The sequence below is a fragment of the Balaenoptera acutorostrata genome, chromosome 2 (genome assembly GCF_949987535.1).
Source record: "Balaenoptera acutorostrata chromosome 2, mBalAcu1.1, whole genome shotgun sequence".
Classification (NCBI taxonomy): Eukaryota; Metazoa; Chordata; class Mammalia; order Artiodactyla; family Balaenopteridae; genus Balaenoptera; species Balaenoptera acutorostrata.
In genome coordinates this window covers 74,607,940-74,623,949 of record NC_080065.1, presented here as the reverse complement: position 1 = coordinate 74,623,949, position 16,010 = coordinate 74,607,940, and the positions used below count along the sequence as shown (strand labels likewise).

The following is a 16,010-nucleotide window of genomic DNA, read 5'->3' as shown; positions in this document are numbered from 1 at the left end:
CGAAGTAAGAGAGTGGTATGGACATATATACACTACCAAGTGTAAAATAGATAGCTAGTGGGAAGCAACCGCATAGCACAGGGAGATCAGCTCGGTGCTTTGTGACCACCTGGAGGGGTGGGATAGGGAGGGTGGGAGGGAGACGCAAGAGGGAGGAGATATGGGGATATATGTATATGTATAGCTGATTCACTTTGTTATAAAGCAGAAACTAACACACCACTGTAAAGCAATTATACTCCAATAAAGATGTTAAAAAAAAAAAAGACGTCAGTTCTGCTCTACAGTAGCAAGAAAACTAGAACCTAGGGATCTCAGGTCCTGAAAGATCAAAGCGAACATGTGGATACAGCTACAGATGTTATATGTCCACTGTTACTTACTGTCTGATATAATTGTGCTTAAGTAGTTTATTTATTTTACTTATTTGCATGTGGATTGGCAAATGATAAGGTTCACCCAATACTAGTGATAAGCCAAAAATCATTCTCAAGTTCTACTTAAGTTTCAGGCACTAGATAGTATAGCTTGAAATCTGAAGAATGGCTTGAACTGACGCTTCGGGGAAGTCATGTAAAAACAGCACAGATAGTGCTTATTATAAGTATGTATGCATACACATTCAAGTTTTGGAATACTCAATTAATCATCGCTGACCTATGGAGTTTAAGAGGTTACAGCCTAGTGATAATGTAAGGAAACCACAGGCTTCAGTCTCCCATGTGCAAGTCATTTTTGTGGCCATAGGCTACACAAACTAGAGTCTCACAGCTACATAAGGTGAGGTGAGAATGTATGGATGGATGAACACAAATCCTTCGCAAATACTAGATAAACAAGATAAGCATGTGCTTTATTCACTGTGAGTTAATCACCATTGTAATCAAAGAGTAATTATAGTGATTAATAAAAAAATAATCATAGAAACTCTTCTATGACCATATTGTCTACAGTATACATCATCGATTGTTTAGAAGCAAGCTCCTTTGTTAGTGGTATTTTATTTTGAAGTGATTCAGAGAAATAGAAAAATATTATTAATGAAACCCTACGGTTGTGACACAAAAAAATGTAGCTTTCCAAAGCAATGGAAAAAAATCTGATTAATTGTTAATAACCAGTTGTGTCGGGGGTAGGGGGGCTTTGCTGAGTTTACAACTGAAAATAAAAGATTTACAGCTGAAAGTAAAGAGATGGAGCAGAAAAGATGAAGGAAAGACGAAAGAAGGGGAAGAGGAAGGAAATGGAAAAGATGGGAGTAAATCTATTGATGAGCTATTTAACTATTTCTGAAGGGGTCAAAAGGAACAGAAAAATTGTAGAATGTTTCTTATGCATCCCTCTTTAAGTAGCGTTCAAAATTATTTACTTAGAATCATATTTCTTCATTTCTGAATAAAGTGATTCCATTTGATATGGATGTTCCATATTTACAGGTTTAATGCCTTGTATACAAGGTTGGGAAATATTTATGTGCCCCATCTTTGCACAGAGGAAGATGCTTTATCAGTGATTTCACGGAGGAGATAAAGGGCAGAATGCATTTTTCCCTCCAAGCTTGTATCTCTCCCCAACCCTTCCAAATTCTTCCCTCATCCAGGTAGCAACACTATTCTCATCACAGGGTTCTTATACCCCCTTCAAGATGTTTCTGGAAGAATAATCACTAATTACACCTCTGGTAGCTTTTGGAGTGGGGACAGAAGGGAGTGCACACAGAGTGAGACCAAGTGACAACACAGTAGGCTGTGGCCCATGGGACCTGCAGTAACTGTGTGCCTCCTATGCAAAGAGGGAACAGAAAAGGTGACCAGAACAACAGGTACTAAAGAGCACCAATTTTTAAAAAAATAATAAGTAGACAACTTTTCAAGGATCAGGATATTTTGCTGATAGAGAACACGTTTTCCAATCCCAACCTTTTCAAGAACAATGAAATTTCTTCCTCAAGTAAGAGCCAGCCTTCCCACTGATTTGCACCCAGGACATACCTATGTCAGCAAATGAAATGGCAGCGGGCAGGAGGGAGCTGAGACATACCGAGAGTCTCCTCCCCAAAGCATCTCCTGACCAACACAGCAGGGAATTTGTGGAATCTGTGTAATCACAGATACTCCTTTGGATTATAAACTTTTTTTCAGAAAACTTTTGAAGAGAAGTTCATTTAAAGGAGTAACACATTTCAACTGCATCACTAAGTAAATGGGGTTGGAGTGCCTGTCTCCTCTGGTAGAACACAGTCCAAGAGAATTCTGGAACATAAAGAGACTTCTGAGGAAGGAAAGGACCTTGTGGGTCACATCAGGGAAAGGCCGTGCTCAGTAAAGAGCTATTATTGATTTTAAGAATTGCTGCTGGGTGAGTGGAGCATGCCAGAGTGAAAGGAGGACAAGCTGAAGGTGAGTAGAGGGAAGATGGTGACACAAAGGCAAGCCTCAGCAGCCTTACCACACAGATAATGTTGATTTGAAAGGACTTAAAAACTCAGATTTAATAGGAAGCCACTAATTCTACATTTATGTTAAGTTTCCTTAAATTTAAGAGTAAGATTATGTAATCAATAAGCAATTTAGAAGATGTCTGATGTAGCCTTATTCTGGGCAAATGGATATATAATTATTTTCATAAGTCTGATAAAATCAAATATGAATACAAAAAAAAATTCTCTGAGAAGAATATTATATGGAACACTGACGAGGATAATATAAATTGGTCACCCCAAAACATAAGACTTCTTGATATAATGTATATTGGTTTGATCAACATACTGTCATAAATGTTTTATATTTATTTCAAATATGAAATAAAACTGCTTTGAAACACGAAAGCTGATAGAAAAGAAGTCAGCTTCTAAAATTTGTTAGATAACTGACATTGAGATGTTTTTCAAGAATATGTGATAGCCCTCGAAAATGAAATAGTATAATGATAGCTAACATTTATTGAGCATTTTCTACATGCCAGGCACTAAGCGGCTACAGAAATACAATTTCATGTCCTCTTGTCAGCAAAATTATCATCCAGGGGAGGTTCCGCCACTTTCCCCATTTTACAATGAGGACATTTAGAAAATTAAGGTCAAACAGTTATTAAGCATCTGAGCCTGGATTTTAACCCAGGGTCTCTGATTTGCTCTTTCCCGTCTGTTGTACATTCTCTGAAAAGGTATTTCCCACAATGTTCATACAATGATGCACAACTTTTCATTAGTGAAACTGACTTTTTAAAAAGTGATCAGACCTTTCATGAGTGTTACTCACTAAAATGTCTCCTTAAAGGCTACACCACATTCATATTAGGGACACCCTTGAAATTTCCCTTTTGTATCTGAGATTAGTATCAATTTATGAGGCAGATATCAAATAATCTGCTGCTTTATAATCACATCATAGTTTCTATCAAGCACCTGGTTCATTACATTTGGTTTGGATTTAGTTTCAGCAACAAATTCATCCTTAATGATAATGATTTGCCAACGATCAGACTGTTAAGACTGCAGAGCAAATTCCTAAGGATATTTCTGTTGAGACTTAAATGCAAAGACGTCATTACTGAAATAAGTAAATAACCTCCTAAAGCATCTGCCTTGAAGAGGATGACACAGGGTTAGACACATGTTTGTGAAATCTTTTCCGTTGGGGAAAAAAATATTGATTATATCATCTCCTGCTCTCATCATCCCTGTAAGTGAGCAAAGTTTATGAGTATAATGAATCAGTATGGCATTGGAGCTAAAGGCATCTATTGGAAACAAAGCAACATAGTTCCACATCCTTTGGCACTTCAGAGCTATGTGACCTGGGGCAGGTAATGTTACCTCTCTAAGTTTTAGTTTTAAACCTATATAAAATGGAGAGAACAGTAGTACCTTCTAAAAGGTTGTTGTTTAGATAAAAAGAAATAAAGCTTATAAAGCAGTTAATACAGTATTAATCCAACACCGATTAGTGAGTGGCCATTAAATATTACGCACTTTGAACTTACTTATTTCAACCCACATTCTAATAAGACAGTGTTATTTTCGCACATACACTGCAAATATATTTGTATTAATAATATGAATATTATTTATACAGAAATATTTAGCTACAATTTATTTTAAAAACCTCCTATAAGAAATCAGACCTCTTTGGTTTGGGTCTTTGACCCAATGAACTAGTGTCCACTGGGAAAACAAACTGGTTTTAATCACTGACTTAAATTTTAAAGTTTTATGGCATTTTACTTTTAGTTCTCATCATATTCCAAAATAATTTAGAGAGACTTCATCCCAAATAATGAAAATTAATTCTCTCTCTACCTAGTAAATTAGAATATAGATATAATTATGTATCTCCTTGTTTTTAAATCTAGTGAGTATTGGAAGCATATAAATCTATACGTGATCTTGCCTTCTTGAAAAAATACAATTTTATATTGTTTGGTTTGGTTTAAAATTTTACCTTATAAATGAAATATTTTAGAAATAATTTTTAAGTTCTCAGCTAAGTAAGAAACGATCATTTGGAAAATTACCTAGAGAGAGGAAACAAGGTAATGTGATAGCTTTATTCTCTCCTTTCAAGAATCTTTTGTCTTAACTTGGCGTTCTTAGTGAGGAGAGCTAACATGAATACCACATATAAAAGGCTTATTAACGATCTTTGAGTCTGTTTTTTTTCCTGTAGTGCATATTTATACCTATCATGACATCAACAGGAATCATACACATCCCAAGTGGGACTTTATTAAATAAACAGAAAAAATGCAAAATGCTATGGTTTCTGTTTTTCAAGAAGTGGCAAACAGTCTCCTAGACATAGCTGTAAAGTTGATTGTGTGTCCAACACAGAACTACTTCTAGTAGTTCCCCCCTTCCCAGCAGGCCTCTGCTGAGCCCCGTTGCCATAGATGGCCATCAGACATTTGGAATGACATCAGGAGATAATCTGAGCAAGCTCTGCCCTAAAGAATTCAAGCTAGCAGGAGACCAAAGATATCAATGTCTTCTTGGCTGACAACAGCATAAAAAGGTCAACCAGGGTGAAAAAAGGATGGACGTGGAGTTTCCAGAGCCTTTTCAACAACCAAGCAGCTAACAAGTATAAGGAAGCATACCTCAGGAAAACAAATAAATAAATAAAGACAAAGGAAGCCCAAAAGTATCCTAGAGGCACCATTCCTGTGAAAGGGAAATAAGGCAACCTATAGCCACTGAGTCAGGAAATTTTAGGCTTAAAGAGATCTCTATCTCTTGAAGGTGAAACTCACAAACAGATCTCATCCAGAACTAATCCCCACCTCTCTTACAACCTACTTCTCCAACTTTTTCTACTGTGACAGCCCAGTATGGGTGAAGATGGAACTTAATGGTGGAGAAGTAGAAATCCTTTGCAGGAGAGTAAGAATGGCTAACTTTTACTGCAGTTTACCACTTTCCTAGCTCTGTGCTTCACACTGAATAGCTCGTTGAATCCTCATAACAAAGTTTTGAGGGTAAGCACTTTATGTTCCACATTTTATCCATGAGGAAACTGAGGCAAAGGGAGGATCAGTAAGTTGTGCATAACCATATGGTTACCACGGGATAGAGCCAACTGGCTTTTGATCACATAGATTCTCCCTAGTCAGACTAGCCTTTCAGTAGTCAGCCATGGAGAGGCTGAGGTTTCTAGCACACTGCAAGCACTTGAAGAATTTAAAAGATTTTTCTCTTAGGCTATCAGATTTCAGGGAGAATGGGAAGAATGCTTTCTACCATGAACCACATGCAAATGGTAAATTTGTAAGAGAAATAAGACATTAATTCAAATATGCATCAGCTCAGGAGAAATTCAAGCTTTAAAACACATTTTCTTGTTATTTTTAAAAATTATTTATCATTCATGAGTACTCTTATCTGAACACTTAGGGGTCCTTCACTAAGGGTTAACTTAAAAGCTAATTACCATAAATGGCCAGAATTAATACCAACATTTCACCCCGAAATAGCAATAAGAAATATAGGGGATAATCATGGCAAAACCAACCAACCAACCAAAGCATTGAAGTTAGAAAGTTTGTGCTTTGCCTCTAAATCTGTATGATGTCTGCTGTTGTCTTTCATGTCTCAAATAGTGTAATTTGTAATTAAGTTTTATTCATGTTATAAACATTTCCAGTCAAATGCCACCCTAGTGATATCAGTCTAAGACATAATCAATATATCTGATAACACCTTCATCGAATTTGAGGAAGATTATGCTTTGCTAACAATTCTCACCTTCTGTAACACCTTCCCCCCCCCCCCCCCGCCCTTAAGAGTGCTTTCAGCTGTTACTTTAAAAGGATAATTCCATTCCCTCAGAATTTTTTCAATAGAAGTAAGTACAATGTTATACCAATTAGTCTCTTTAAAACGGCATTATACAAATCCATGGCACTACCAATAATAAATTTCTAGTTTGGGAGATAGCATCATTCCCCATACACCTTATTCTTTATTAAATGGAATTTCTTCCTGGAAGAATACTTAGAAATATTTTTCTCTTGTAAAAGGGTACTGTTGTCTAAAATCTTCTGTCAGGTCACCTTTCTGTAGAGTTAATTTGCTTCACTAACTCCAGGCAACTGCCCTGGGCTGGCACAAAGTGTACTACACCCTGTCAGGTGACCTTATCTTCTTTTCAAATCGATGGCATGATTTGGGGGCACATCTCTTTTTTTTTTTTATTAATTAATTTATTTATTTATTTTTGGCTGTGTTGGGTCTTCGTTTCTGTGCGAGGGCTTTCTCTAGTTGTGGCAAGCGGGGGCCACTCTTCATCGCGGTGCGCGGGCCTCTCACTATCGCGGCCTCTCTTGTTGTGGAGCACAGGCTCCAGACGCGCAGGCTCAGTAATTGTGGCTCACGGGCCTAGTCGCTCCGTGGCATGTGGGATCTTCCCAGACCAGGGCTCGAACCCGTGTCCCCTGCATTAGCAGGCAGATTCTCAACCACTGCGCCACCAGGGTTCCCTTCCTTGTAAAAAATTAGTTACCGCATAAAGTGTTCCCTAAGACCTCTTTTCAGCAGGAAGATACTGAAATTCTGACTTTACAACTTTTCACACTAGTGCCAAGAAATACAAATGCCAAGAGTGTCCTAAAATTTACTGGTGTCATAAAGCAGGTTCTTTCTTTCTTTCTTTAACCATATTCGTTTAAAACTCTATAGCAGCACATGCCACCAGAACTCTATGTAATGATGGAAACGTTAAAATCGGGCAGTCAAATAAAGTAGCCACTAGCCGCCTGTGGCTATTGAGCACCTGAAATGTGACTAGTGTATCTGAGGAACTGATTTTAAATTTTATTTAAGTTTATTTAACTCAAAGAACCACAATGCAGCCAGGGGCTGCCATACTGGCAGCAGCTTATAGCTTCAAGAACATGACAAGATAAACATTCTACATCTTCGATTTATTCAGCCAGGTACAGCACTACGCCTTTGGAGCACTAATCTTCCCAGAGCTCCATAGACAGAAAAACAGCACAGGCATTTCCACTTCGTGATGGTAATTTGGCAAGAGATCCCCGTACTGTTCTCACGTGCAAACCAATAAAGAGAGATGGAAGAGGAAAGGAAATTTGGGGGATTTTTTGTGTTTTCTCCCTCGTATCCCATTTCTCCTTGTAGTTTGTGGCCTTTCTCTAGCCGAGATGCGTACATATCCACTGAGGGAGCTTCACTGCTAGAGCCAACGGTTGGTTGCTGGTTTTTTAAAACAGTCCTACGGAGCCCCCGAGAGCTTGGGCTAATAAATCCAGCTCGGGGACCCCCGTCCTTTCCTCCCGGTGTGCCAGGTGAGAAAGCAGGCTGGCTGGCGCTGGACCCGGGCAGCGGCCAGACCTGCGCGCACCACCCCCTCGCTCTCCCAGGCTTGCGAAGTGCTGCAGCGGAGCGCTCGGGTCGCCTGTGCCGCCGGCCGCCGACCGCGTGCCAGCGCTTTGTGCACGTGCGTGGGTGGGCTCACTCTGTGCGTGGCTCGGCGCTTGCGCCCAGAGCTGCGGAGTCGTCTTTCGCCAACCGAGGGTAAATATCCTCTAGGTCCCCCCACCAGACCAGTAGGGCACCTCCCCTGACGCCGCCACCGCCCGTTTCCAAAACCCACCCACCACCGTTGCGTCCTCCTCCGTTCCCGGGAGCCCGCCACGCGGCCTCCTTGCCAAGCCACCGGCCGTTTGCCTCCCCCGCCAACCCGCTCCCAAGCGGTGACTTCCCCGCTCTAGACGCCACCCGATGCACGCCCCGCCGAGACAGCTCGGCCTCCCCTCCGCGCGCCCAGGCCCAGCAGGCCCCCAGAAGGGCCGGCGCCCGCTTCCTCCTCGCCTGGGGCGCTCGCACGTGGCGCACTCACCCCCTACCAGCTGCCTCCGAGCTCTAGACACGCTCCCGGGAGGGAGCCCCCGCTCAGCTCCGTCCGCGCGGGGAAAAGTGGGTGGGGGTAAGTGGAGACCGACACAGAAAGGAGGGTATAGGTGGTGAGAGCGGTGTTAGAGGGGAGGACCGGCAATAATTGGCTGGCTTTGCGGCTGCTGCGCTTCTGCTGAACGCCTAGCCAGCGAGGATTCACTTTCCACACAAATCAACCTGAGGGACTGCTGCTGCCCGCAGTCAATAACTCAGCGGACTGAGCTGCTGAAACCAGAGGCGTCCCGGGTCTGGGTCTTTAAAAGGGGCTGTCCGGACTGAATCCCAGCCTTGTTCTTCCCAGACAAAGGAGTGGGCGCCAAAACGCAGGGCGGTATTTTTAACCCCCATCCCTACCCAGATCCCATGTAAAGATCTTTTAAAATTAAAGGGCACACACATAGAGGTATCTAGAAAAAACAGTTAAAAGGGGAAGTGTGAAAATCCTTTCTTTGAATTGAAGGGTTCTGTGATATTTCAAGAAATGGGTTAGACTCGATGTTCTGAAGAACATTTAACAATTTTGTAAATAAAAGGTAAAGTCTATTAAATTTAGGCATGCATATGGATACTTTTTAAAGAGCTACACATTCGCAAGAAAATTAGTGATCAAGCCTAATTTGGGCATACTGAGCTAGGAAAAGGAAGAAATGTATCATAATTTGTAGTGGCATTTTAAAAAGCTTTAACATAGCTTTCAGACATTATTTCATGAAGATTGCATTTCTGTAAGGTGAAAAGGCCCTGGGAGATGTGTATTATGATTCCTACTTAATAGACTGTAAAACCAAGCAGAGCTGGGAGAATGGTAATTTACCAGGTCACCTAGTACTGACTACCAAGTTGAGACTAACTCACTGTGGGCCTGAGTCTAAAAGACTAAACTCAGCTAACACCCCTAAAATAAAAGTGGCCAAAATTCTTCATTTCTCCTTGACTGTGAAGCAACTTAAAAATAAAAATAAACTTAAGAATGTCAACCCAAATATAGAGGCTTTATAAGTCTTAATGACTCTTGACTATGAAAAGTCTTCTTGCTAATGCAAATGGGAAAATGGTTATTGACCTTCATGGTCTGATATGTCTCAAGGTTGGGAGGACTAGACCATTCTGAAACCAAGGAAAAGTCCATTTGTGTGCTCAAAGTCATTGAAAGCTGGCTTCAAACGGAGACTAGAACACAAGAGCACTTGTCTGTGCTCAGAACAGTTAAACACTCCTTGGAAGAATCAGGTATTATTGGTAATAGAATTCATTAAGTGTACTGAATTGACATCATTAATCCCAAAGTATTAAAATTGGCTTTTAAGCATATAAAAAAGCCCTTTCAGCAACTTTAGTTGCAACTTCAGTATCCCAACTAGACAAGTTTTGTTAGCCTGGAGTATGATGGATTTGACTTTCTTCCGTACAATTCTTCATCAGATATTAAAATATACAAAAATAAAGGTAAATATAGGATCTTTAGATATGAGATAAAGGATATGATTAAACCAACAAATCCATTTTATATTGCAGATTCTCAATCACAAGCAGTCCATATGGTGAATACTGTGCATGGACTGAGGCCGTACCTAAAGAATTTTTGAAATTTAACTATTTGGCACTATTTATATTGCAGGTTATAGGTATTATCACAATTAATGATCATTTTAATTATTTTATATTCAATACACATTCATTTGGTTTAAAATTGGAATTAACATTAATGTTAGTTCAGATTAGAAGTTTTAGAAATAAATTAATCTGAATGTATTTTCAGATCAACATTCTTTAAAAAAATTTTTTTAACTATTTACCTTGTACTTCTGCATTTTAAGGTGCCAAAGAAGAGTTGCAAACTGTGAAGTAACTTCTATGAAGAGATGAAGTGAAGAATGGAAGGCAAATGACTGTATGTGTATGTGGTAAGTGCTTCACGTTTGTTATCACCCATCACAAAGTTAATTCATAAAGGTAAAACTGCCAAACTCTTTGTCATTAGGTATTTATAATGTTAACATGTATAAAAGTGATAGAGTCTTGCATAACCATCAGGTGATTTATTATATAGCGATACTATACCACTTTGCTTAAAGCTCTCATGTCACCTTTCAGGGCATACCTTTGCAAGTCTGTTTTACAATTAATCCATTTCAGGGCAAGTTTTGTATGTCATCTCTACTATAACTATAAAAAGATACAACATTTTTTTATGCTCTTGGAATTTGTATCTTTCTACTTTTTATATCAGAACTTATATGTTCAGTTATCATGTTTGTGTTGAAAGTATTCTGGCTGAAGAACAGATACTATACAGTTGAATAATATTGAGGGGTAGATTAATCTATAGACTTGCTTCATTTTAGGGTGGGTTGCTGTGGCAACCGCCCCAGCTTACTTTAGAATAATTTTTTAAAGCTCACTTCAAGAGCTACACCCAGCGTGGGCCAAGCTTAAAAGCAGGCAGACCCAGAGCACAGGTAGACTGCTGATTTAATGTAGGGAAGTAGTAAGAAGTGGAGGGTGGAGTAAGATGATATGCAACCCTGCACAGAAATTAGAAATGAGCTTTCCCTGGAGTTAAATCCTGAGAGTCGTGCTCTCTGTAACTTCTGTGGCACTTTAGTTACATATATTGCTAAACGATTCTTTGGGGGGAAAAAACAAGTTAATATATATTTACATGTTTCATAAAGCACTTATGATACTTATTTAATGAAGGAAATATTTGGTGATTGGGAAGAAAAAAAGCTGGTTTAAATAGTACATCAGTCCCAGACATCATTCTCTCTTACAGGAAGTGTCACCTTTTATTTAACAGGATAGGCCACTAGCTTCCAATTGGCTTAAAGGGTATAAGAATTTTCTACTTTCCAATCATAGAACTGGGATAGATTGGAGAAATCATTTAACGCGTAAGCAAACTGAAGCCCAGAAAGGACACGCTCGTTAGTTAGGCACAAATCTTGAACCGGAGAATCCAGGCCTCCTAACACCTAGTACATGCTTCTCCTGACACCAGAAAATACTCTCATCCTAGCCAAGTACCATTTGGTGGCAAGGATCAGGATGATTTTGGTTTAAATAAAAAAAAAGTTCAGAAGTATTTAAAGATGAACACAAAGCATGTCTTGGATTAACCACTTTGTGGATTACTAGTGAATAATTTTAAGTCTCAGGTGGCTTTCTTCTAATGTATATTTCTGCACACTTCTGTTCCACTTCAACTATAAAGGCTCATGGGAGGGAAACAAATGCTAATATTAACTTAGGTCACACATAATTAAGAAGCTAAATCTGCTGAGGGGAATATTTTATATTTTAAAAGGCCAACTGTGGTATAATCCAGATCTAAATTATTTTCAAACTATCCACAATGTGGGGTTATACATACATTAGAATGCTTGTATTATCATTGGTAGTTATGGGTTTGTTATAATGTTTATTATTAAATAATTCTTAAAAATGTTAACAGGTAAAACAGTTTTCTTTTTGAAGGAAAATAAAACTAAAGAGTACTGTGGTGAAAGTCATGTATTGCCTATGTCTTATTTGCTCATGTAAAATAAGCTGTTACAATTCATTATGTTAATTTCAGACATTATGGCAATAAACAAATGTTCCTACAAACAATTTGCTTTGTCAGGACGTTTGTGAATCTCGAAAAATTAACTTCCACCCTGTATAGACATATCTTAGTATTCAAAATGTCAATGCACCTTTAAATTTTTGCATTTTTTTTTGAAGTTGTACCTTAAATGAAAAGCTGATACAGATTATCTCTGCCATATTATTAAAATGAATTCATGGTAGTAGCAAACGCACCAGATGAAAAGTAAACAGGCAAACAAATATATTGTAGATACTAATCTGCAAGAAATAGTAGTATTTCAGATAGTTTTTGCTTTGTGACAGTTTGCCATGCTCTCCTATAACAATGGCAAAAGATTCATCGATTCTGGGCTGATAGTCACAATGGTGATGAGCCAGAAGCCTGAAGATTATTCAGATCTAGTTGTACTTGCCTGTAAAAATCAACCTTCCCCTTTCAAGTGAAGCCTTGGGGCAGACACCTAAATGTTAAGCCCACTCTTCTGAGAAAAGCTACTCGGATCAAATAGCCCCTATAATGAAGAAGGAGGCTTTTTGATTCACACTGCCCTCATGCATTAAAATAGTCTGGAGGCACAGTGCAGAATTTAACGGGAAATGGAACTAGTCATTGAGTTAAACACATAGTGCTGAGAGGAATTTTTTTAAAGTGAGGAAATATCTTTAATTAGCTAGATATTTCAGTATACTACTATTGTGTACTCTGGTACATTCAGTATTTTTATCTCCCCAATGTATTTTCTCTTCTTCTTTTCACAATATTAAAAATTTTTAACTTGGTTTAAACATTTTATATAGTCTATAGTTCTACTGGCATGTAATCTTATCTTTTCATGGTTTGTGTACTAGTTGGTATATTTTATCTTTGGCTTTATTGGGCGTGGTGTCATTGGCTAGGGAGGGGAGGTGCTCAATCCCTAGTAGCCTTTCCTAAATCTTGAATATTAACCTTTTTTTTTTTTGATAAGGAAAAGTATTTACTGGGCTTAAACCTTAATATAAGTATCTTCCTTATCAGTCTCTATTGCTGCTTCCTGTGCAGCTGAAACTCTTCAGGATAAGTGAAGTCATCAGCTATCGGATAGGGAAGCCTAATGCATTTGGGAAGTTGGTTTAGTTTACATGTTAATGCCTTGGATAAAATCCAGTAAGGTGTTGAAGAGATACTGTGGGAGAAGGGAGGGGGAAATCTCCGAGGAAGCTGCCGCCTCGGTAAATATTTCCAACCTGATTAGAAAGTTCATGGCCCCGAGATGAAGTCGAGAGTTCAAATACTGGTAATCCTTTTATTATTTTGTACATTACTAACACTTGAGAAGCGTTTCGGCTCCCTTTCTAGCCCTCCAGCCTCTCAGGGCCGAAACCCGCGTATTCTGGGCGTGAAGGAAAAACGCGCTGGAATCGAGTGCTGCAGACATCCTGGACTGGGGCTTTTAACGCGTGAGTAACGGAGGAGCGCTCGGACCGGTGGAAGAACGAAGTGGTTAACGCGTCTCCAAAAGGGGGGGAAGTCACAAGAGCAACTATTAGGGTCGCGCTCCTATTGGTCAGAGGAAAGATCCCGACTTTAGAAGGACTTTCCTGCAGGCTGGCTCGCAGCGTCCCCGGGGAGCGAGCGCGCAGCAGCGGAGACTCGGTTCTCCGAGCGTCCTCGGCGGCGCCGGCAGTGAGCAGGGAGCCGCCGCTGGCGGCGTTGTCTTCATTTCGAGCAATAAAGAATTGTCATTAGGTTTGCGTATGGCATGTGCCATTACCCCACCGTAAAACTAAAATTAGCAAAATGTCAGGAATGGAAAGATTGATTCACCAAGATGCAATTATCATTTAAAAGTGCTTGATTGAGGTACTGATGTTCAGTGATTTATTCTGCATACCATATACATAATTAAAGTAGTGTAGTGGAGTAATTTATCAATCTAGTTGAGACGGGAGGGGTGAGGAGGGAACTGCTGTTATGTTTGTTTTATTAAAATGCTCCGAGGTCTGGTCCCGCCCCCCTTTTGCAAGAGTGAAACTGATGATTTCTCCAGCTCTTGAGAGAGAGAGTCAACGGTTTGGGATTGTGAGGGAGAGAGAGGAAGAAGGCAGCGCGAGGCAAAGGCAAAGGCAAGGACAAAATAAAATAAAGGACAAGAAGGCAAGAGGCACTTCATGGGATGTGCTGCTTAGAACCCCAAGCCGCGTGCTCCGTTTTCTCTGCCACCCCCGCCTCCCCTCCCAACATCCTTCCACTCCCCCCGCCCCCCGCCTTTTTTACGCGATGTTTCAAAGGCTGAGAGCGGCTCGCCTTTTCCCATTCGTCTTCTGTCACTTCCTTCCTGGACGCAGTTTTCTGGACGAGTCTGGTTACTTTTAATCCTGCGGGCCGCTGAGAGCCACTTTCTCCTCCTCCTCCTCCTCCCCTTCCTCCCCCTCCTCCTGCTCCTTGGAGCGGCCTCGGCGCTCGCGAATGCGCGGCCCCGAGCGCGCCTCCCCCCCCCCGCGCGCGCGCGCGCGCGCGCGCACACACACACACACACATCGTCTCCAGCTCTCTGCTCGCTCTGCTCGCAGTCAGACACTTGAGCACACGCGTACACCCAGACATCTTCGGGCTGCTATTGGATTGACTTTGAAGGTTCTGTGTGGGTCGCCGTGACTGCATGTTTGAATCAGGTGGAGAAGCACTTCAAGGCTGGACGAAGTAAAGATTATTGTTGTTGTTGTGTTTTTTTGTTTTTGTTTTTGTTTTTTTCTGTCTCTCTCTTAAGAAAGGAAAATATCCCACGGACTAATCTGATCGGTTCTTCCTTCATGTAAGTACCTCTGACATTTCTCCAGGAAATAGAAATAGCCAGGGTATTGTCTCTGAAATCTGCATCAATATATTCCACTGCACTGGGTCTATCGCTGTGCCTCTTTGAAGGCTTGAAGTTGAGGCTTGTTGTGCGTTCTTTTCTTAGATTCCATGATTTCCTTGTGTGTTGCTGAAAGTAACTTTTTAGATAGTCCTATCTGTTTGCCATCAGTTATTGAAATCACTCCTGACTCGTTCTTGTCACATCAGTGTGTTTAAAGTTTCATGAAGTTAGTTCACATCATTAGCATGTTCGATATGGTGGAGCATGTGGAGCCTGGTGGACTTTAATATTTCACAGAATGTTCTGTGACCTTGAAGTACATGCCTTAAGATTTAGCCGTTAGTTCACTGTGGAAAGATGCTCCTATGAGTCCCACCAAAGGCTGATTTGCTTTGGGTTATGCTTCTGAGCCACTAAATCTTGGGATTAGTTTGAGCTAAAGCATGGCTGTCTGTCAGAGTATACCTTTGTGCATCTCCTTCCATTACCAAAGTGCTGGCTTGATAGAGGGCTTCTTAACTGGTGTAGACAAAAAGTAATACACTGGCCATGGTAGTCTACACATTTCACAATTCTTGTTGGGATTTCAGTATGTGCATTGCTCTTTATGTCAAGTCAAATACATAGCTGTTTAAAAACAAGTAAGATTAAGTCACTTAAATTGCCTTCTGTTTGGACTTTGGATGAAAGTTACCAAACTCAGTGATAAAGTTTGGCACAAAGGAAGTATATGTAGACATGACACATTGTTTATTGTGTTATTAAATATTATGCAAGTATTTAAATTTAATGTTAGTGTTATCTCCTTCCCAGAATATGGCTATTCATTCTTAAAGGAAATTGTATGTCTGAAACATGTCTGACTATTCTAGGTACACTAGTTACCATTTTGGGAGAAAAGCCCTTTTTCTTCACATTTTCGGAATGTGTGTCTTTTGTATAAAATTCCTTTATATGTAAATGCTGACAGTATAAAGCAGAATCCGGCTGTCTGCCAGTTCTTTAACGGTCCTCAGTGGAGAATTGCTTTGACACAAAGTGCATTTTACTATTGTGAATCTGATACTAACTCTAATAGTAACTGTCTTGTGAAATAGTTAGTGACTGCCTGTATTTTCTAAGTGCTATAAAAGGAACTCTAGCTACCTCATTATACCAGTCAAAAA

General features: G+C 40.1%; 1 protein-coding gene across 9 annotated transcripts in view; it reads left to right on the top strand.

The window, feature by feature from the left end:
- Positions 1-16,010, top strand: part of MEF2C (myocyte enhancer factor 2C) — a 166,515-nt gene that overhangs the window by 6,666 nt on the left and 143,839 nt on the right. For 7 of the 9 annotated variants that reach the window (XM_057540516.1, XM_028169264.2, XM_007193024.2 and 4 more), the window contains one exon: positions 10,231-10,317. The gene's annotated coding sequence lies outside the window, so the exon portion shown is untranslated. Of the gene's footprint in view, positions 1-10,230; positions 10,318-14,539; positions 14,800-16,010 lie in introns of those variants that run through there. The other 2 variants (XM_007193023.2, XM_057540511.1) reach the window with 1 other exon arrangement.